Source organism: Ovis canadensis, chromosome 12 (assembly GCF_042477335.2).
Source record: "Ovis canadensis isolate MfBH-ARS-UI-01 breed Bighorn chromosome 12, ARS-UI_OviCan_v2, whole genome shotgun sequence".
Lineage (NCBI taxonomy): Eukaryota > Metazoa > Chordata > Mammalia > Artiodactyla > Bovidae > Ovis > Ovis canadensis.
In genome coordinates this window covers 63,473,961-63,495,597 of record NC_091256.1, presented here as the reverse complement: position 1 = coordinate 63,495,597, position 21,637 = coordinate 63,473,961, and the positions used below count along the sequence as shown (strand labels likewise).

The 21,637-nt window shown below is 43.6% G+C and overlaps 1 protein-coding gene and 1 non-coding gene across 2 annotated transcripts in view; both read left to right on the top strand.

Moving 5' to 3' along the window:
• KAZN (kazrin, periplakin interacting protein) overlaps positions 1 to 21,637 on the top strand; it is a 1,331,681-nt gene that overhangs the window by 763,718 nt on the left and 546,326 nt on the right. The window lies entirely within an intron of this gene.
• LOC138416735 (U6 spliceosomal RNA) lies at positions 18,303 to 18,411 on the top strand. The gene has a single exon (XR_011247849.1). It is a non-coding gene; the product is annotated as a U6 spliceosomal RNA (small nuclear RNA).

The following is a 21,637-nucleotide window of genomic DNA, read 5'->3' as shown; positions in this document are numbered from 1 at the left end:
GCGGTCATTTTCTAAACTGAAACAATATGGGAGACACCTGGATTGACCCCAATCTTTTGCCTTCATTAAATGAAGCTATTTGTAAAGTTTTTGTGTGAAAAGTGAAAGTGAAATTCGCTCAGCTGTGTCTGACTTTTTGTGACCCCCATGGACTGTACAGTCCATGGAATTCTCTATGCCAGAATACCGGACTGGGGTAGCCTTTTCCTTCTCCAGTGGATCTTCCTGACCCAGAAATCTAACTGGAGTCTTCTGCATTGCAGGCAGATTCTTTACCAACTGAACATCAGGGAAGCCCCAAAGTGTTTGTGTACCCCAACTACCTAATTGGATACCAGTTGGAGGGAAAATCTTTGAAATCGCTGTATCAAAGATCAAAAATATGTGTCCAAAGGTGCTGGATACATGATACAAATGAGTGAAATAGTCCAGGTGTCAGAGAAGCTGGCATAGACACATTTTTCCTTATTAAATATATTTATAATAATAAATATTTATAAATAAATAAATAAGCAGAGAGCATAGTCTTTCACATCATGAAAAAGTTTAGCCTTTGCCATTTTTTTCTTGATAAATGTGGTTCTCTTGGTCTATGTTTTCCTACTTTTCATAAGACAAGGACACAAATATTTCCTCCCGTAAGATAAGGACAAGCTTGGTGAGGCTTGTCACGTGACAGCCGACCTTGGTGAGGACCATAATGAAGACGGGAGCTTTCTCAGCTCAGTCAGTGCCAGCTGACAGTGGCCGTGAGGGGGTGGGCTCAGTGTCTGCAGCCAGATCTCAAAGGTTTTCAAAGCACACTGGGGGCCAAATAGAACAAGCCTCTGGGATACAATAATTCTCTCCTGAACTCAGACACCCAATTTCTCATCCTCTACCCTAGATCGTGAGATCCATGAAGGTAGGGAGACACTTTGCACTTTTTTTTCCCTTTGGCTGTGCTGGGTCTTTAGCATGCGGGATCTTCAATGTGCCATGCAAGCTCTTGGTTACAGCATATGGGATCTGGTTCCCTGACCAGGGATCAAACTTGAGCCCCCTGCATTGGGAGTTCAGAGTCTTAACCACTGACCCACCTGGAAAGTCCCTTGACATCTTATTAATGGCTATGTGCCCAGTCCCTGCCACAGAGTCTGGCTTTCAGTAAACAGTCGAAGACTGGTTGACTCCAGAATAAGAAACCAGCAAGTACACTAATAATAGAACTTGACCTTCATCGATGCCCTGCATTGGAAGAGCACAAACGACTTTGCAAATTTAACTTATGCTGATGTGAGCACCACCAAACCCTGGTGCCAAGGAGAGGGGAGCAGTCTTCCCAGTTCCACTGCCACTCTCGTGATGACACCCTGACACAGGAAATGACAAATCCCGTCTCATTTTTGAGTTCTGAAGCTATGTGTCAACATAAAACAATGACAGCCTTTGCTCAGGCAGCCTGGAGGTGGGTGCCAGACATTCTGCGGGGAAGGTCCAGCTCTTCACATTGAATTGGAGGACTTGTGATCAGTTGTCTTCAGGAGCAATTCCACAGTAGCAGTGGTATTTTATCATTATGCCCTGTGTGTTGAGTGTGTACATGCTCAGTCGTGTCTGAGTTTTTGCAACCCCATGGACTGTAGCCTGCCAGGCTCCTCTGTCCTTGAAAATTTCCAGGCAAGAGTACTGGAGTGATATGGAAGAAACCAACACAATATTGGGAAGCGATCATCCTCCAATTAAAAATAAACTAATTAAAAACAATTTAAAAAAGCATTTAGCACAATGCCTGATTTGCAAGAAACAGAATACGTGGTTTTGGTTTTTTTTTTTTTTTTTTTTAAGGAAAATACGTAAATAAAGAGTACTGAAGTGGGTTGCCATTTCCTCCTCCAGGGGATCTTCCCTCCTTCTGGGGGATCAAACCCATATCTCTTGGTCCTCCTGCATTGGCAGGTGGATTCTTTACCACTGCACCACATGGGAATCCCCATTATGTTATACTAGGCACCAAAATGAACCACCATGAGACAATTCAAAAGGCAAACAGATCTGCAGAGCACAGCTCCAGGCGCCAGTAATGCATACGCTTCAGGAGCAGCCCAACCTCCCAAGAGGCATGTATACTGCGTCCTTTCTGTTTTTACTGCTTGTCACTCATTTGCCATCAAGGAGCTTAACAAGGATTAATGTTTATTTAGAGATCTTAGGATGAGCCATCCATTGTGGTAAATACAAATTGGGGGTACTGAGAGAATTTTAAAATGCATTCTTAGCTGGGCTTCATTTAGTTTCTTGTTCCTTTCAAACATGGAGCCATGCCTTGTTTCTGGGTCAGCTGTTTGGGAGAAAGTCATGGAGCCTCCATCTCTGGCATAAAAAGATGTCAGGTTCACACAGTAGCATGTGGACTTTGGAGTGTGTGCACACAGGAGGACCTGTTTCCTGCTCCTGCTGGAACCTGAGCTTCTTGACAGCTCTCATCCACAGTTCTCTGTGCTCCAGCAACTAGACCAGCATATGGTCCAAAGCAAGCCATCCTGGTTAAGGATCTTTTCATTTCACAGAACAGAAATCCACTCAAAGTAGCTCAAGATAAAAGTGGGGCTTTACAAGCATCCAAAGTCCCATGTGGAGGAGGGACTCAGGACTCTCTTCTTTCTTCTTTCCTCCCACTTCTCATTTTTCCTCTTCTCCCACCTCCTCTCTGCCTCCTCTGCCTTCTCATCTCGGCCAGGTCCAAAATGGTTGCTCCAGTTCCAATGAGATGTGATCCAAGGATAGAGGATCTTTTAGCTTAGGCATCTGCTATTAACTGGAACTGCTTTTTCTATCTCTTGGTTTAAAAGGAATCTGATTGGTCCAAGCCAGTCCCTCGGGTTTCATCTTCCAATCAGCTAAGCTGGACCTGAGGGGAGAGTAGCAGAGACGTTGGGTGGGTAAGGTGGGCCCTTCGGGGGCAAAAAGTGAAAGAAGGAAGTAAATCTGTTCTAGGTGTTTGACAGTAAATGCATGATGGGCGAGTCAGCTCACCAATCACAGAGTCTTTCCTCCTAACAAATAGGGGAAGAGAAATAAACAACTGGAAATGAGTTAGTGACATCTGTGTCCTGGGAAAGGCAGGTCTCACAGTCCGTCCTGCAAGACAACTTATTTCTACCCTCAGAGCAGGTGACACTGGATCCTCTGGAAAGCCTGAGCTATAGCTGGTCCACCTTTAAAATGAGAACAGAATTCCCTGCCCCACAGGGTAGCTGTGAAAATTAAAAGAGGTCAGTAGCAGAAGGGACTACACATTGATTGACAAAGTCAGGAGTCCAGGCCCAAGGCCAGGGCCTCCAAACCCTTGCCACTGAGGGCTCAGAAAGCACAACTTTCATGGAGTTCAGTCATTGCTATTTGAAGGTGACCCCCCACCCCAACCCCAGGAAGTAATACTGTTCAGCCACAGGAGTTGAAACACCTGAAATCATGTTCCAGACCTGCTTGCTATTCCTGTGTGACCTCAACAATGTCACACACCCTCACCAGGCCCCTGTTTTGTCACAGGTAATAGGGAGAAATGGAAGAGATACCCAGAGATACCCACCAATCAAAGAAACACACTCATTCAGTTTTAATTGCTGAGGAGCAGAATTAGAAAAAATAAAACAATACAGTGAGTTTTTCATAGGGCCTAGTCCATTCAGTTCAAAGGACTGTACATTATTCTGAGGTTGTGTGTGTGCGTGTGCCTGCTCAGTCATGACCACCCTTTATGACCCCATGGACTGTAGCCTGCCATGCGCCTCTGTCCATGGAGTTTTCCAGGCAAGAATACTGGAGTGGGTTGCCATTTCCTTCTCCAGGGGATCTTCCTGACCCAGGGATCAAACTCTCATCTCTTGCATCCCCTGCACTGACAGATGGATTCATTACTGCTAGTGCCACCTGAGAAGCCCTCCCTACTCTTTTTGTGTTTAGTTGGCCTTTCTTTAGTGATGGTGAAGGTAGTACTTTGTTTTAACACTCCTGTTGTCTCTCTTGAGGAAATCAGAGGCTGGCAGCTCCATGTCCTTCCTCTGTTTATTTTTATTGGTCTGTGAAATCCCTAAGTATGGCAATTAGTGGATGAGATGACCTCTATAGACCTTTTAAGCTCTGATTCTTTCCTTTTTTAAGTCTCGATTGGATTGGTCACAATATCGCTTCTATTTTATATTTTGGTTTTTTGGTTGGGATGTATGTGGGCTCTTAGTTCTCCAACCAGGGATTGAACCCGCACCTCCTGCACTGGAAGATGAAGTCTTAACCAGGACCACCAGCGAAGATCCTTGAGAGGATCTGACTCTAAGGAAGGCACAAGAATGCACAGACCTGGGAGCCAGACAACCTGGGTTCAAAGTCTGACCCCAACACTTAGAACCCTATGACTGTGGGCAGATTATTTAGCCTCCTTGTTTCTCATCTAAAAATGGGAATAATAATTCTACCCACCTGATGGTGTTGCTGTGAAGATTAAACACGTTCAAAGATACAAACTGCTTTGGGCTGTGCCCAGCACAAATAAAGTGCTCCCTGAGTAACCATAGCAAAGATAATGGGAAGGAGATGAGGGGAGAGAAGCAAGGAGGGAAAAGGAGAAGAACAGAAAGCTCCTCTCCTCTCTGAGTCCTGCTGGCAGTCACACTGGAGTGGGGGACCATTTGGTTCCATTAGCATTATCAACATTTATGGGAAAAAGTCTCCAACAATGTTACCTGTCCAGTGGTGGCCAAACCATGGATTGGCTGCCCTTGAATCAGGTGTCCCTGACATCCAATCAGCTGCAGCAGGGGCATGGTCAAATCCTAGAGTGGTGTCAAAACTCCAAATGAAATGGGAATGCTCCAGAAAGGGTACCACTTGTGTTTACCAGAATCTTCTAGGTAATGGCACAGCTAATAAGAGCTGAAAGGGCGAGATAAGGCCTTTGAAGGGGACCAAAAAGGACAAAAATGTCCAGGATGGAGGGGGGGAAGATGAAAGAAATCAGGATTGGGAGGCTTATTTTATAGCACTGTCTTGATTGGCTACTTTGGGGTCAGGTGCTCAGTTTAGTTCATTTCAGTTGCTTAGTTGTGCCTGACTCTGCAACCTCGTGGACTGCAGCACACCAGGTTTCTGTGTCCGTCACCAACTCCTGGAGCTTGCTCAAACTCACGTCCATCAAGTCAGTGATGCCACCCAACCATCTGTCATCCCCTTCTCCTCCCATCTTCAATCATTCCCAGTATCAGGGTATTTTCCAGTGAGTCAGTTTTTCACATCAAGTGCCCAAAGTATCGGAATTTCAGCTTCAGCATCAGTTCTTCCAATGAATTTTCCGGGTTGATCTCCTTTAGGATTGACTGGTTTGATCTCCTTGAGTTCCAAGGGACTCTCAAGAGTTTTCTCCAACACCAAAGTTCAAAAGCATCAATTCTTCAGCATTCAACTTTCTTTATAGTCCAACTCTCATATCCATACATGGGGTCGCTAACAGTCGACATGACTGAGCAACTTCACTTTCGCTTTTCACTTTCATGCATTGGAGAAGGCAATGGCACCCCACTCCAGTATTCTTGCCTGGAGAATCCTCGAGACAGAGGAGCCTACTGGGCTGCCATCTATGGGGTCGCACAGAGTCGGACACAACTGAAGCGACTTAGCAGCAGCAGCAGCAGCAGCATATCCATACAAGACTACTGGAAAAACCATAGCTTTGACTAGATTGACCTTTGTTGGCAAAGTGATCTTTACTTTTTAATATGCTGTCTAGGTTGGTCATAGCGTTTCTTCCAAAGAGCAAGTGTCTTTTAATTTCATGGCTGCAGTCACCATCTGCAGTGATTTTGGAGCCTAAGAACATAAAGTCTCTCACTGTTTTCATTGTTTCATGTCTATTTGCCATGAAGTGATGGGACTGGATGCCATAATCTTAGTTTTCTTAATGTTGAGTTTTAAGCCAACTTTTTCACTCTCCTCTTTCACTTTCTTCAAGAGGCTCTGTAGTTCTTTTTTGCTCCCTGCCATAAAACGGTGGCATCTGCCTGTCTGAGGTTATTGATATTTCTCCCAGCAATCTTGATTCCAGCTTGCACTTCATCCAGCCCAGCGTTTCTCATGATATACTCTGCATCGAAGTTAAATAAGCAGGGTGACAATATACAGCCTTGAAGTACTTCTTTCCCAGTTTGGAACCAGTCAGTCTGTTGTTCCATGTCCAGTTCTAAACTGTTGCTTCTTGACCTGCATACAGATTTCTCAGGAGGCAGGTCAGGTGGTCTGGTATTCCCATCTCTTTCAGAATTTTCCACTGTTTGTGATGATCCACACAGTCAAAGGCTTTGGTGTAGTCAATAAAGCAGAAGTAGATATTTTTCTGGAACTCTTGCTTTTTGATGATCCAGCGGATGTTGGCAATTTGATCTCTGGTTCCTCTGCCTTTTCTAAACCCATCTGGAAGTTCATGGTTCACATACTGTTGAAACCTGGCTTGGAGAATTTTGAGCATTACTTTACTAGTGTGTGAGATGAGTGCAATTGTGTGGTGGTTTGAACATTCTTTGGCATTGCCTTTCTTTGGAATTGGAATGAAAACTGACCTTTTCCAGTCCTGTGGCCACTGCTGAGTTTTCCAAATTTGCTGGCGCACTGAGTGCAGCACTTTCACAGCATCATCTTTTAGGATTTGAAATAGCTCAACTGGAATTCCATCACCTCCACTAGTTTTGTTCGTAGTGAGGCTTCCTAAGGTCCACCTGACTTCTAACTCCAGGATGTCTGGCTCTAGGTGAGTGATCACACCATTGTGGTTATCTGGGTCATGAAGATTTGTTTTGTACAGTTCTATGTATTCTTGCCACTTCTTCTTAATATCTTCTGCTTCTGTTAGGTCCATACCATTTCTGTCCTTTATTGTGCTTATCTTTGCATAAAATGCTCCCTTGGTATCTCCAATTTTCTTGAAGAGATCTCTAGTCTTTCCCATTCGATTGTTTTCCTCTATTTCTTTGTACTGATCACAGAGGAAGTCTTTCTTATCTCTCCTTGTGAGGTGCTCTAGCATGGGCCAATCATCTGTGTGGGACGGGGTGGGTCATGTCACTGGAAAGGCGAACCTTGCCTGCAAGTGGGAGTTCTCCTTCTGTAAATCTGGAGCTACCTTTAATCTGAGATGAGACAGCCATGCTTTCCCTATGTGGATAGTGTTTTAGAGAGCCCCTAAAATGCCTCTGTACTGAAAAAACTGGTTCCCCAAAGAAAGCCCTAGAAAAACCCAGGAGCCCTAGAGACCAATTTGCCCGGTCAAAGCCATACAATTACTCACCAGATAAGTGGTAACATCTTAATCTTTTATTAGGTGAGCATCAGCTCCTTTGGGGACATAGGACTGCCATTCTGTTTGATCGGCAAATAGATTGAAATCTTCCAGCTAATTTGGAGCTATCCATGCTTCTACCTTCTAATTTAGAAAAGAGTGAATTAACTGTGAACAATTACCTGGGAGTCAAAGCATCTGAGACCAGATCCCAATAATAAGGAAGTGGAGGGAAACTCATCTGCAATATTTGGAATAAGGAGGAAAGTATGTTGGCTTTGATTTTTTTCTGGGTAACTGATACCAATTCTAAAGTCATAGACATTTTATAGCTTGACTCACCTGGATAAATTTAACTATATAGACCTCAGCAAATTGCAAGCTTGGCTCTGAAAGACCTGTCATCTCTTCAAAGTAGTCATGGTTCCTGAGACCTATTGCAGAGGATTCTCATTGATGTCCTAAGCTGATCCTAAAATCCTCTGGCTCCCTGGTGGATTTTTTCTCACATCACATTTTCAGTGTCTGAAATAGCTGCAGATGTTCGGGAAAATGTATTTCTCCCCAGGCTCATGAGTGCTGGAACAATGCATGCGTAGTTTCAACCAATTTCTGCTTATGTTTATTGAACATCTACTAAGGTGCAAAGAACACCCTGTGTTTATTTTCTGGTCTCTTGCAGTAAATGTTTATTAACGAACGAGCTTGAATTCTTCCCACATGTCCATATGGCAAGTGCCTTCTAGACATTCGAGTTGAAAGCAGGAGATGGCTGTGTTAATGATCAGTGAGCCAAATACTTGATTGCATAGCACTCTGGAGTGTGCTTAGTTAAGACAGCTCATCTCTGAGGGGATTTGTGGAAGACAGTGTTGTGGATCACTTAAGAGGACTTAGAAGTGGTGCTTTGACATGTTTGCTAAGTGGCGGGCATGGGAGGACCAGGATAATTGTCAAATCAGAAGGACAAAAGCTCACCCCATGACTTCCAGAAGAGTAAGATGGTGGCTACCCCCTGTGCAAATGTGAAGCCTGCCACATTGGGGTGGGGGGGTTGGGGTGGAGGAGTTCTACTCCAAGCCCTGGGGCCTCCCACCATAAGGTTCTCCCAATCTAGTGAAAAACTTAAAATGCAGTTAGAATTTTGTTTTTTTTTTTTTTTTTGGTTAGAATTTGATTGGCCCTTTTTTGGAGTGCAGCCAATCACAGGTGGCTCCTGGAGCCAGTTCCATTCCCATGAAGTTCTTCTTGGCACCCACAAGACCCATCTGGGAGCTTGTTAAAGATAAAGACTCCCAGGTCTCACTCTCAGAAGTTCGACCTTGGCAGAACCTAGCAAGGTGCATTAAGCCATATTCCAGGGTATTCCAGTCAGATGTTCCTCCATTCCACAGAGAATCTCTGCATGCTAGCGTGCTTAGTTGTGTCCAGGTCTTTGCTACCCAATGGACTGTAGCCCACCAGGCTTCTCTGTCCCATAAGATTCTCCTGGCAAGAATGCTGAAGTGGGTTGCCATTTCCTCCTCAAGGGGATCTTTCCAACTTTGAAAATAATGGTTCATAAGATGCTCCTATGATGGTCTGTCTTCTAAACACCTGCCTTGAACTGCCAACATTGGTACCAAACTGTCCCAAACCTGTCATGGTGAACTCAATCTCTTCCTGGGTTGATCTCCTTGGATGGTGGCACCCCCCACTCTCACCCATAATCCAGAACCTTGGCAGTCACCCTCATAAACTCATCATCCTGAGCACCTCATTCTCCTTCCTTCTCAAGTCCCATCAGCTCCATCCCCTAAAGAGTAGTGAGATTTATCCATTCCTCTTCATCATCTTGACCTTGCCGTATAGTTCAAGTGCATCACTTTTCACTCTGGTTATTGCAAGAGCTTCCCAACTGGCCTCCTTTTCTTGGGTTTTGTTTGCCTATTTCTGTAGAGCTACCAGTGCTATGCTTTGAAGTACAAATGTGATTGTCACTCTTGCCCCAGATCCCTTCGTGGTACCCAATTGCTCTCTGAATGTGGTTCAAATGCCTCAACACGGTGGCGGTGGTGATTTAGTTGCTAAGTTCTATCTGACCCTTCAGACTCCATGGAGCCCACCAGGATCCTCTGTCCATGGGATTTCCCAGGCAAGAATACTAGAGTGGTTTGCCATTTCCTTCTCCAGGAGATCTTCCCAACCCAGAGACTGAACCCAGGTCTCCTGCATTGCAGGTGGTCTTCTGCATTGCAGGCAGATTCTTTACCAACTGAGTCACCAGGGAAGCCCTATGTTATAACTGTTTGTGTCCCAGTGAAATTCATGCGTTGAAATCCCAGTGCTCATTGTGATCTTGGGAAGTGTTTCAGGAGGTGCTTAGGTCATGAGGGTGGAACTCTCACGAATGGGATTAGTGATTTTAATAAGAGAGAACCCAAGGAGATCCCTTGCCCCTTCTCCCATGTGAGGACAGAGGAAGAAGTCACCAGCTATGAACCAGGAAGAGGGGCCTCAGCATAATTCCCATGCCAGGGCCTTGATCTTGGATTTCCCAGCCTCCACAACTGTGAGAAATACATTTCTAAGCTACCCCAAATGCTATGGTATTTTGTTACTGCAGACTGAAGGGACTGAGGCACATGGCATCAGAGGACATTCAGTGCCAGCCTCCTGCCTTCCTGGCTGCTTGCATCTCCCAAGGCTCCCCTTCCCAACTGGGACGTCCTGCAATTCATATTTCACTCTATAGCATTCCCTTTTGCATGGATTTGCCCTCCCTTGCTTTCTCCTCTGGGGGACTCCTACTTAGTCCCTTGTCAGAAAGAGAAATAGAAAGCTTTTATCTGTGACTGTGGATCCATATAAAATGCAGCCTAGTGTAGTGCTTGTAGCCAGACTGTCTAGATTCAAACTTCAGCCCCACCACTTAGTCACTGGGTGGCACTGGTTAAGTTGTTTAACCTGCCTGTGCCTCAGTGTGCTCTCCTCCAATATGAGATGATAGTAGAAGCAACCTCATGGGGTTGGTGTCTGAATTAAATGAATTCATGTATGTTTATGCTAGAACATTCAGTGCTATAAGTAATTACTGTTTTATTGTTGTTATATACAATATCCATGAAAACATAACTAAGACACTATCAACAACATTTCCTATACAAAGAGAATTTTCATATTGGAGGGACAGGGTGAGAAGGAGATATGAAAAAATTATTATGAGACTGCATACATCAAAAGTATAAAAAAATTAAAGAACCCTGGGGAATTAATTCCCTGGTGGTCCAGTGGTTAGGACTCTGCTTCCATTACAGCGGGCACAGCTTCAATCCCTGATTGGAGAACTAAGATTCTACAAGTTACATGGGCGTGGCCCCCCCAAAAAATAATAATAATACTGGTCTACCCACCTCACAGCTTCACCCATTTAGACAGAGGCCTCTGGGCACCCTCCCTAATTGCATCATCCTTCTAGTCCCCTCCCTGTCCCTACCCAGGAACCAAATGTACTTATTTTTCATGCAATGTCCTTGTACAAAGGTTCCAGTTTCTCCACGGTACCTCTGTTTTAAATGACCAACTCTCCTGGATTTCACAACTCTTTCTTGACTCCTGACCTCTGTCTGAGTCTTTGCCCACCTACTTGTGTTCCTCAAATTCAGTCCCTCCCTGTTCTCTGTAAACTTGGTCTTTTAATTTCTAACCAACTTCTGATGTACAAACTAGTTTACTAGGCCCAGAACTCAATCAAATAATCCTCACAACCCCAACTTTATAACCACCAAGGTCTGTACCTGACAAAATTCCTTCACTCTACTTGGATTTTTGGTTTTGTTTTAAAAGCTGAGACCAAGTGTAACCTGAAAGAAATATATATATATATATATATATATATATATATATATATATATACACACACACACACACACACACACACACACACACACACACACACACACACACATATATATATATGGTAGATCAGAAAGCTCCTTCAGGCTTTTCTGTGCCGTCTTACTAAAAAACCTGAATGACTTTTTGGCTAACCCACTAGAACTCAAAACTAAGAACTGAAAGCACAAACAATTTTTCAGAATGCTGTCTTTTTAAACTTCTGTTGGGGAATGAAATTTTGTTGTTTTTGTTCAGTCCCTAAGTTATGTATAGCTCTTTGCAAACTCCATGGACTGCTGCACATGGGGCTCCTGGGTCCTCCACTATCTCCTGGAGCTTGTTTACATTCACATCCCACTAAGTCTGTGATGCTGTCTAATCATCTCATCCTCTGCTGCCCCTTCTCCTTGCCTTCAGTGTTTCCCAGCATCAGGGTCTTTTCCAGTGGGTCAAATCTTCACATCAGGTGGCCAAAGAATTAGAGCTTTAGCTTCAGCATCAGTCCTTCCAATGAACATTCAGGGTTGATTTCCTTTAGGATTGACTGCTTTGATCTCGTTTCAGTCCAAGGAACTCTCAAGAGTCTTCTCCAGCACCATAATGCAAAAGCATCCATTCTTTGGCATTTAGCCTTCTTTATGGTCCGACTCACATCTGTGCATGATGACTGGAAACACCATAGCTTTGACTATACGGATTTTGCCAGCAAAATGATTGATTCTGCTTTTTAATACACTGTCTAGGTTTGTCATAGCTGTCCTTCCAAGGAGCAAACGTGTCTTAATTTTATGGCTGCAGTCACCATCCAGAGATTTTGGAGCCCAAGAAAATAAAATCTGTCACTGCCTCCACTTTTTTTTTCATCTATTTCGCATGAACTGAGGGGACTGGATGCCATGGTCTTAGTATTTTGAATGCTGAGTTTCAAGCCAGCTTTTTCACTCTCTTGTTTTACTTTCATCAAGAGGCTCTTTAGTTCCTCTTCACTTTCTGCCATTAGAGTGGTATCATCTACATGTCTGAGGTTGTTGACATTTGTCCTGGCAATCTTGATTCCAGCTTGTGATTCATCCAGCTTGGCATTTCACATGATGTACTCTGGATATAAGTTAAATAAGTAGGGTGACAATACACAGCCTTGTCATACTCCTTTCCCAATTTTGAACCATTTCACTGTTCCATGTCCAGTTCTCACTGTTACTTCTTGACCCTTATACAGGTTTCTCAGGAGATAGGTAAGGTGGTCCAATACTCCCATCTCTTTAAGAATTTTCCACAGTTCGCTGTGATCCACTTTAGCATAGTCAAGGAAGCAGAATTTAACGTTTTTCTGGAATTCCATTGCTTTCTCCATGATCCAAGGAATACTGGCAATTTGATCCTCTTCCTTTTCAAAGCCCAGCTTGCACATCTGGAAGTTCTCAGTTCATGTGATGCTGAAGTCTAACTTGAAGGACTTTGAGTATTATCGTACTAGCATATGAAAGGGGGCTTCCCTGATAGCTCAGTTGGTAAAGAATCTGCCTGCAATGCAGGAGACCCCCATTCAATTCCTGGGTCAAGAAGATCCACTGGAGAAGGGATAGGTTACCCACTCCAGCATTCTTGGGCTTCCCCTGTCCCTCAGCTGGTAAAGAAGTTGCCTGCAATGTGGGGGACCTGGGTTCGATCCCTGGGTTGGGAAGATCCCCTGGAGAAGGGAAAGGCTATCCACTCCAGTATTCTGGCCTGGAGAATTCCATGGACTGTATAGCCCATGGGGTCACAAAGAGCATATGAAATGAGTGCAATTTTGTGCAGTAGTTTGAGCATTCTTTGGCATTGCCCTTCTTTGGGATTGGAATGAAAACTGACTTTTTTCCAGTGCTATGGCCTCTGCTGAGTTTTCCAAGTTTGCTGACATATTAAGTACAGCACTTTAAGAGCATCATCTTTTAGGATTCGAAATAGCTCAGCTGGAATACCATTACCTCCACTAGCTTAGTTTGTAGTAATGCTTCCTAATGCCCCCTTGACTCCACACTCCAGGATATCCAACTCTAGGTGAGTGACCACACCATTGTGGTCATCTGGGTCATTAAGACCTTTCTTAGATAATTTTGTGTATTCTTGCCACTTCTTCTTAATATCTTCTGCTTCTGTTAGGTACTTACCATTTCTGTCCTTCATCCTGCTCATCCTTCCATGAAATTTTCCCTTGATACCTCTGACTTTATTAAAGAGATCTCTAGTCTTCTCCATTCTAATGTTTTCCTGTTTCTTTGCACTGTTCATTTAAAAAGGTCTTCTTATCTCTCCTTGTTACCCTATGGAACTCTCCATTCAGATGGGTATATCTTTCCCTTTCTCCCTTGCCTTTCACTTTTCTTCTTTCCTCAGCTATTTATAAAGCTTCCTCAGACAACCACTTTGCCTTCTTGCATTTATTTTTCTTTGGGATGGTTTTGGTCATTGCCTCATGTACATTTTGAACCTCCATCCATAGTTCTTCAGGCACTCTGTCTACCAGATCTAATCCCTGGAATCTATTCATCGCCTCCACTGTATAATCTTCAGTTCAGTTGCTCAGTCGTGTCCAACTCTTTGCAACCCCATGAATCGCAGCATGCCAGGCCTCCTTGTCCATCACCAACTCCCAGAGTTCACTCAGACTCTTGTCCATCGAGTCAGTGATGCCATCCAGCCATCTCATCCTCTGTCGTCCCCTTCTTCTCCTGCCCCCAATCCCTCCCAGCATCAGAGTCTTTTCCAATGAGTCAGCTCTTGGCATGAGGTGGCCAAAGTACTGGAGCTTCAGCTTTAGCATCAGTCCTTCCAAAGAAATCCCAGGGCTGATCTCCTTCAGAATGGACTGGTTGGATCTCCTTGCAGTCCAAGGGACTCTCAAGAGTCTTCTCCAACACCACAGTTCAAAAGCATCAATTCTTCAGCGCTCAGCCTTATTCACAGTCCAACTCTCACATCCATACATGACTACTGGAAAACCATAGCCTTGACTAGAAGGACCTTAGTCAGCAAAGTAATGTCTCTGCTTTTGAATATGCTATCTAGGTTGGTCATAACTTTTCTTCCAAGGAGTAAACATCTTTTAATTTCATGGCTGCAGTCACCATCTGTAGTGATTTTAGAGCCCAAAAAAATAAAGTCGGACACTGTTTCCACTGTTTCCCCATCTATTTCCCATGAAGTGATGGGACCGGATGCCATGATCTTAGTTTTCTGAATGTTGAGCTTTAAGCCAACTTTTTCGCTCTCCTCTTTTACTTTCATCAAGAGGCTTTTTAGTTCCTCTTCACTTTATGCCATAAGGATGGTATCATCTGCATATCTGAGGTTATTGATATTTCTCCCGGCAGTCTTGATTCCAGCTTGTGTTTCTTCCAGTCCAGTGTTTCTCATTATATACTCTGCATATAAGTTAAATAAGCAGGGTGACAATATACAGCCTTGACATACTCCTTTTCCTATTTGGAACCAGTCTGTTGTTCCATGTCCAATTCTAACTATTGCTTCCTGACCTGCATACAGATTTCTCAAGAGGCAGGTCAGGTGGTCTGGTATTCTCATCTCTTTCCTGTATAATCATAAGGGATTTTATTTGGTTCATTTAGTTCATACCTCAGTAGCTTAGTGGCTTTCCCTACTTTCCTGAATTTTGCAACAAGGAGCTAATGATTTGAGCTCTGGGTCTTGTTTTTGCTGACTGTATGGAGTTTTTCCATCTTTGGCTGCAAAGAGCATAATCAATCTGATTTCAGTATTGACCATCTGGTGATGTCCATGTGTAGAGTCATGAATGAAATTAGGTCTAGCATTAAAAGGTTTAGTATAATGCTGTCTTCATATAATAATTACAGCAAAGAGGAAGAAACTAGTTATCATTGCCCATAATTCTTCATCTTTTTCATGTATTCTCTGTCCTCTCCTCACCAAATTTACCCTGTAGAAATTGTCAAGTACTCTTAAGCTTCTGATTTTGCTGTGGCCTAATTCAGTCAAATGGGCTCTTTGGGGGTTAATCTCTCTTAGCACAGCCTGTCTGTATGCCCATGTGAGATCAATGACTGTGTGCACCTGCATGGTGTGACCCTTGCCAATCTTTCAGCAAACTAATTTAAGGCTAAAGAAACTAGCATGAGAGCGAGGTATCTGCTTCCTAATAAAGTCAGCCATCATTTCACATCCGTTTGTGCTGCTTGAACTGGGAACACTATAGCCTGTGAGAATCCAGGCCAGAGAGAGGAGCAGCACCTCCCCTTCCACCAAGATCCCACGGAGATTTACCCTTAATCAAATGATCCATCCCTCTGACTGGGCTGGCAGCTAGAGCAAAGCCATAGGGATGGCAGAGAAGGGGAGGCAAGTTGGCACCAGAGAGCAATGCTGACAGTAAGTTCAGTGTTAACAACTCCACCTGGAATTCAACCAATAGCCTCCTCCTGCTCCAGTGCAAAGGCCAGGAGGGGTGATTTGGACTTCCTGTTGACCTCTGGGGAAGCCCCTCTGGGTAACAGGACCCAGCCAGTGCTATGGGAAGGCTGTCCCTGGAACTTTGGAAGAAGCACCTCATGTCATTCCCATTGTTTCTCTGTGACCAGCTGTTATGGGGCAGGTCGAGTCATTTTCATCATTTAACGGGTGGGTGGGAGACTTTCAAATGACTCAGTAGGTAACATTTTACATTCAAACATAGCATTTCAGGTTATTTCAATGGTGGCCAATGGAACATTTAGGGCTTTGTATTTCTTGATGCAGATTAGTGATGCATCGTACAAAGACTGTGCATTCACGTGGCCAGCCGTCAGACTAAGGGTCCTCGGGAGGTGCTGGCACCAGTTCAGAACCCAGGGGAAAGGGCTGCACAGTGCCCAGCTCCTTGAGCCTTCCTGGGTGAAAATGGCTCCAAGATTCAAAAGCTTTTCTTTTTCATCTAGACTCCCAAGGGGGAGACCCTCGATAATTGCCTCTTTCCCCAGACTCCTGGTCTGTAACGACTTTGGGCTCTGAGCTCAGGCCTGGGGAACAGGAACTTAAAAGTTTATAGCTCAGTTTGCCTTCTGTCCTTGTGTGTCCTGGGCCAGCAGGACACACAGAATGAGGCTATTCCTGAGCCTTTGTCTAAATACAGTTACAAAGTCATGATCCCAGACGGGGCAGAGCAGGGGCCTTTAAGAAGTACGTGTGTGAACTCTATTTATGACTTCTTGGCTCCTGCTCTGGGAAGAGCAGTGGGAAACATTGGAGGTGCCCAGGCAAGACTCAAGAATAAAGTACCCCTCCTTGGACTCATCATTTATTTAGGTAAGCACATCCACTTACTGGATGCACTTACATTGAAGTGAAGTCGCTCAGTTGTGTCCGACTCTTTGTGACCCCATGGACTGTAGCCTACCAGGCTGCTCCCTCCATGGGATTCTCCAGGCAACAGTACTGAAGTGGGTTGCCATTTCCTTCTCCAGGGGATCTTCCCAACCCAGGGATCGAACCCAGGTCTCCCGCATTCCAGACAGACGCTTTAACCTCTGATCCACCAGAAAAGCCCACTTACATTATGTAACTATTAAGTGCTTACTGTATACCTAGCACTCTTTCTGGGCATGGTGATGTCAAGACATTGAACAGAGGGAGTGTTCCCTGGTACCTGGAGATCTACCTGTAGAAACCCCTCAGCAGTGATGATGCCACAGACCAGAAAATGTAACAGACCACTCAAGTGCTCGTCAGAGTTGATGGATGGGGAGAGGGTGGAAGTCCTATTTCACGCATGAGAAGCAATACGCTTCTGATTCATTAAGCTCCTCTCTCCTCGGGGTCAGTAAACCCACTTCTCCTAAACTGTTAGAGCCTCCCACACTCTGCCTTTAAGCCCCCATGTGTATTTAGGGAAATTTAGCTGAACAATTCTGAACAATGCATAGTGCGCTCATCAAAAAGAAATTAAGTAGCTTTGTAAAGCTCCAAGTACATTTTCAAATCTACTTGAGGTTTTCCCATAACCTGTTTTCTACAAAATGGAATCATTTAGAAATATACTTAAACTCTAAATGAATGTGGATCAGAACTCAACCAAGCCAAGTTCAAGTATATTATAAACCTGATGAATAGCATTCTCACATTCTGTATATAAAGGTGGTTTCTTGTTGGCCATTGTATTTTATGCCTAAGATTTTTACTTCAGGGAGTAAGGAAAGAAAGAGAAATACTGGTACCTACAACTGTTACTTGAAACAGGAAATATCTTGACTGAGAGAAGATGCCTTACTTGAGAGAAGCATCTTCATTAAGGTAAATGTATTATCAATGTTGGGCTTTCCAGGTGGCTCAGTGGTAAAGAATCCACCTGCCAAGCAGGAGACACAGTTTCAGTCCCTGGATCAGAAAGATCCCCTGGAAAAGGAAATGGCACCCACTCCAGTATTCTTGCCTGGAAAATTCCATGGACAGAGGAGCCTGGCCAGCTACAGTCCATTGGGTCAAAAAGAGTCAGACACAACTTAGTGACTAAATCGCAGCAGTAGCATTGTCAATGCCAAAGGTGGCTCAGAGTTCTGTTTTATTGCTTTCAGTCCAACCATTCCTATTGGTCTACTTCATTTTCTTCTAAAAATGTCTATTATTCTAAGCAGGAGTGATTTCATGACCTAAAGTTTTCAAAGAGAAATTTTAAGGATGCACCTCAAAAACTCAAAAGAGATTCTGAGAAGTTCCCTATTTGGGAAAAATAAATGTGAAGGCTGAATAGGATGGAAGCAAGTCTCCAACTAGCTGGATAACTTTAAACAAGTCTACTCGCTTCCTCTGGCCTCAGTCTCCTTATTTATTACCATCATGAGAAGCTGTATCTCATGATATCTCCCAGGTCAGTGAGCACAGCTACCTGCCACTCAGTTTGCTACGCATATCATGACCTTTCTGTGCATCTATTGTTACCATTTAAAAAGGAGAAAAAACATAAATAGAAAGCAAAAATGCATTTAGTCAACAATGCATTTTGAGTTCTTACTGTATGCAAGTCATTGGCCTGAGTGCTGTGGCAAGTTCAAAGGCATGTAAATTTTCTACCATCACAGAACCTGAGAGAGCAGCTTGCCAACATCCACTGGATCATAGAAAAAGCAGGGGAGTGCTCGCTTCGGCAGCACATATACTAAAAAATTGGAACGATACAGAGAAGATTAGCATGGCCCCTGCGCAAGGATGATACGCAAATTCGTGAAGCGTTCCATATTAAAAAAAGAAAAAGCAGGGGAATTCCACAAAAAACATCTAACTCTGTTTCATTGACTATGGTAAAGTCTTTGACTGGGTGTATCATAACAGATTATGGAAAACTCTTAAAGAGATAGGGATACCAGACGATCTTACCTGTCTCCTAGGAAACGTGTATGCGGGTCAAGAAGCAACAGCTAGAACCCTGTATGAAAAAGCTGACTGGTTCAGGATAGAGAAAGGAGTATGACAAGGCTGTTTATTATCACCCTGTTTAATAAACATTTGTTTTGAGTGAATGGATGAATTCGTGAAAGACGAACTGTGACAGGGAATAAGCGAGTGTAGGAATTCAGAGAAAGTGATCTTGACTGTGGTTTGGGACATTTCTACCCAGAAGGTGGAACTTCAACTTGACCTTGAAATATGTGTATTTCTTAGGCAGAGAAAGAAGGAAATAGATGCCTCAACTTTAAGGCCCTGGATTCATGGAGATGAGATGTTTCCTGAGAGGGAGAAGAGGTTGTGCTCAGGAAGAGAGAGAGAACATGTCAGATAGGAGAACTGTTCGGTTGCAGAGATGCACTCAGACCTGCTCATTCCGTCTCTGTGTTAGGCAGGCCCCAGGTGTATTTTGAGCGGACTCTTCATCACCAGTCATGAAATAGAGGGAGTTCTCTTGCCCTCAAACCCAGTTATCTCTGTCCACAGAAGCTCTGTCTTCATTATTCAACCATCATTCATGGCACATACAGTGGGCCAGGCTGGATGCTTAGGTATGGAGAGCACAAAGGTGAAGGAGGACTCATTCCTGCCCTCCTGAGCCTTCATCCTAGCAGAGGACACTGACAGTTATGGAATGATGGAGGAAGCACAGGGATGGAAAGGCTTCTGGGATGTTCCAAGAGGACAGGACAGGGGCTTCCTTATTCAACCAAGGCTTCAGAAGAAATCTGGACTTGGGCAATTCAGAATTCTTACCTGAGGCAGCCAAGCCAAGAGCTCTTGATGTGAAGTTGGAAGATGAACACGAGTCCCTACCCTTCCTGTATGATCTGTGTGACTTGCATAAGTCACTGCGTCCCTGAGCCTTTACTTCTTCATCTGTAAAATAAAGTTGAAGTACCATAAAATAAAGAATAAAGTACTGGACCTCATAGATTGAGGTGAGAACTAAATGAAGTTATCCATAACAAAAACTTAGCCGAGTATCTGGCACAAAGTAAACAATAAATGCTAGTCAGACGAGAAGGATGAGTGGCGGGATGAATTGTTGAATGGGTGAATAACTGAATGGATAGCTGGGTGGGTGGAGAGATGAATGGATGGATGGATGGATGAATGGATAGATGATGGATGGATATAATAAATGTATAGACATATTAGTGATAGATGAGTGGACACATGAAAGGAATATTCTGATTAGTATCTGTCCATAAAGTCATGCTTTTTTCTGGCCAAACTTAATCCTATTCTGTGAGCATCCATGTAATACATTTATTAGTCTGGAAACTTTAAAAGCTACCTGATCTTGGTTGCTGTGAAAGTCTTATGGTCTGCTGCCATTGAATGCTGAAGATTTACAGTTCTTATTTTAGGTTGTGTCTAGACACCACTCTAAATAGGCACTTTATGTTAATCTGCAGGTGTTGCTTCTAAACAGGTTATTTCAAAATAGTAGCTGGTGGATTAACACCCCCCTCAAAAAAAAGAACTTCAAGAGCAAAAAATACTTATTGAGACCAAGGTCTCCAATGGGACGATTCCTAGTCAATTTGTCCACTCCTCCCATACCACCTGGGTTCCTACCCAATTACTGCCAAGTCAAATATTCACAGTGGGTATAATTAATTAAATGCATTTTCGCTAATTAACTTAAGAACTGGTAAATAGGGCCTCCCTTTGGTAGTTTGAAGATGCAGCTACTAGTGCAGCTGATTAAAATGTGAAGCAAATCTGGCTGAAAACTAACATGTAATGAATGGGAGCACTTTCACAACATTTCTTTTAAGGTTTGTCAAATTGTATCTTACTGATATTGCTAACCCTCTTCAATCAGTAAGTATAAAATTCATCCGAGAGCATAAAATATATCTGACAATGGCATACGTCAAATCCCAAACTGAACATTCAAAATAAATTGTATCGAGATTTTGTCACAATCATTGATTTCTGCTTTTCAAGCTGGTTTCTGGGGCAGCCACATAAAAGTTAAATACAAGCTATCTATGGGCTCATTGGATTGCGGTAATTCATTAAAGCCACAGAGGCTTTAATAAATCTGAGCATAAAGATTGCTTCCACAGACACCCTCAGCTTGGAAATGTGCCACTAATCAAAGAGGGTGGCAAAACTAATCTCGTTGGCACATAGGGGAGGTGAGAAGTAGCTTCGGAGGGTTGCTAAGGGCTGACTTCCAAGGGTATTAAATACTTGGGCAGCAAGATTGGGTCACTGGGGAGATGAGAGCCTCTGACGGCCAGTTCCTCTGCAGCTAAGGGTCAGCACACAGGCAGTGCTGGCAGTTGGTTCTTTGAACAAAGCTAGCTCTAGTCTTAAATGTGAACCCACTTACTGAGCGATCTTCAGTTCCATTGACTGATTTTCCCCATGGCATTCGCTTCTCAATGATGAGGATCACCATCACTGTGTTCTTGACAATTTACAAAGCATTTCACAGCCGATGACTTCTTTAGTCCTACAGCAATTTGCGGAGAGACAAAGCTGAAATTTAGATTATTATCATCCCCATTTTACAGATGAGAAAACTGAAAGTTAGAAAGCTAAATAATCTGCCCAAGATCCTGCAGCTGGCAAAGCTAGGGTCAAGAACCTGATTGTCGAAAGCCCAGACTCTGGGTTCAGGATTCCCCACTCTGTGACATACTGGCTATAGGTCCTTGGATCGTTTATTTGCCTTTCCAAAACCTCAGTTTTCTCAACTGTAAAGTGGACCTGGTAAGAATAAGTTATCTCCTACTGGTTGGGAGATTTAATGAACTTTTAACGATCCAGTGCAAAGAGAGCCCTTAATACACGGTTGCTTTCACTCATAAAGAATATCAGATTGTTGAGATTGACACATAGATGCTACTGATACTATATATAAAATGAATAACTAATGAGAACATACTGGATAGCACAGGGAATTCTACTTATTGTTCTATGGTGACCTGAAGGGGAAGGAATCCAGTAGGGAGGGGATCTATGTATATGTATGGCTGATTCATTTTGCTGTACGGTAGAAAT